The following is a 2,226-nucleotide window of genomic DNA, read 5'->3' as shown; positions in this document are numbered from 1 at the left end:
AATTCTGGGAGTTGAAGTCCACAAGTCATAGAAGAGCCAACTTTGCCTACCCCTGCTATAGGCCAATCCTATCCTCCCCAACCATCCCCAGCAATTATCTTGGTTGTGTTGATGGGGGCTGTAGTCCACCACGAGTGTTTTGTGAATAGAGAACCAGTGTATAAATTCAAATGAGTGTGGCAAAATGGCTGTACCACACATTGCGGGTGGGGGGTGGGGGGTTATTGTAATCAATTTCTCACATAGTCCAAATATTGCTTAAAAGCACTCACTTTTTTCCATGGGAGGCTAATATAATGTAAATTCCTTAAAGTTCCTCACTTCCAATTCCTTTTTCATCTTCACCCTCAAAAACTCCACAAAAAATGTTAAGTCTTCATTTTGAAAGATTCAGCAGCACGCAACTCTCGTGAGTAAATATGTCACCTTTCTCTCTGACAAATTTAAAGTTTCTCCAGCATTTGAGACCGATGAAGGAGGCAGGTCAGGTTTTCTGTCCCTGCGAGGTTAAAACCTGGTTTCCCAGCTCGGAATGGAAACAAGCAAATAGTCCTGTTGACCTGCCCTTCCTCAACCTGACACCCTTGAGGGACTGCAGCTTGCCAGATTTCTCAGAGGACTGACAAGAATATTAATTTCCATTTGGAAAACAATAGTGTGATAGAAAGGCCTCTCCAGTCTTTGAGAAATTATTCTCTTGAATTGTTTTAAATGTCCCAGAGATGCTTTTTTCAGGAGGCAATTGGCCTTTCTTGTTGTTTTTTTCCTTTCAAAGATGTTTGGCTTCTCATCCAGGAAGCGTCTTCAGCTCTGACAGGATTGTGGGGGATGGAAGGATTTATATTCCTTGCAGGCATCTTTTTAGAGGGTCGTTGAAGCCCTTAGAGCACGGGTCTCAAACCCCGGGCCATTTTAAGACTTGTGGACTTCAACTCCCAGAATTCCTCAACCAGCAAAGCTCAACACCTCACCTCAGCAAAGCTGGCTGAGGAATTCTGGGGGTTGAAGTCCACAAGTCTGCGGAGAGGGGCAGCATACAAATCCAATAAATAAATAAGTCAGTCAGTCTTAAAGTGGCCTGGGTTTGAGACTTCTGCCTTAGAGGTTTATCTGTCTCCTCACGGTCACCTCAGTAGTGCCCCTCGTTTCTGTAGTCTGCCATTTTTTCCCTCTGGAAATCCATTCCTACTGTCCAGCTGTCTGCAAGGAATATCAATCCTTCCATTCCCCGGTATCTTGTCAGAGGTGAAGAAGCTTCTTGGATGAGAAGCGAAAGGACTTCGAAACAAAAAATCCCGAGAAAGTCCAGTTGCCTCCTGAAAAAACACCCATGAGGCCACTATGACCTGGATGACTGAGAAACTCTACAGACTGTCTTTTAGATCAGTGTTTCCCAACCTTGGCAACTTGAAGATATTTGGACTTTAACTCCCAGAATTCCCCAGCCTGCGAGGTTGGGAAACACTGCTTTAGATGATGTACTGATTTAGACAGGAAGGATTATAAAAGATTGAACAATTTTTAATAAAGCAGCCGTTAAAATAAATTGGGATGCCAGTGGTCATCGAAGCAGCTTCCTTTTGCACTAATAATAATAATAATTTAATAATAAATTATCAGACTCGTATGCCGCCCCTCTCCGAAGACTCGGGGTGGCTAATGGGGATGGTTTACATAAAACAATTGCGTGAGGTTGGTATCTTTGTTCCGCTTTGCATTTGATTCAATTTCAAATAAATGCCTGTGGATCTTAAATTCAATTCTTTGGCATGCTATGGTCACAAGGCATCCCTATCTCCTATGGCGCTCGTGCCACAGGTGGCACATGGAGCCATATCTGTCAGCACACGAGCCCTTGCGCTAACTCGGCTTCGCTGATTTTTGGCTTGCATGGAGGCTGTGGGAGGGTGTTTTTGACCTCCAGGGGGCCTCCAGGAGTCGGGGGAGGCCATTTTTGCCCTCCCCAGGGTCCAGGGAAGCCTCTAGAGCAGTGTTTCTCAACCATGGCTGCTTTAAGACATGTAGACTTCAACTCCCAGAATTCCTTAATGAGCCTGGCTGACTGGGGAATTCTGGGAGTTGAAGTCCACACGTCTTAAAATGGCCAAGGTTGAGAAACACGACTCTAAAGCTTGGGGAGGGTGAAAAACGAAATGTTATGTATTGCTTTATTATATGTTGTGAGCCGCCCCGAGTCTTCGGAGAGGGGTGGCATAAAAGTCAAAT

The sequence above is a fragment of the Erythrolamprus reginae genome, chromosome 1 (genome assembly GCF_031021105.1).
Source record: "Erythrolamprus reginae isolate rEryReg1 chromosome 1, rEryReg1.hap1, whole genome shotgun sequence".
In the NCBI taxonomy this organism is placed as follows: Eukaryota; Metazoa; Chordata; class Lepidosauria; order Squamata; family Dipsadidae; genus Erythrolamprus; species Erythrolamprus reginae.
This window is presented reverse-complemented; position numbering follows the sequence as displayed.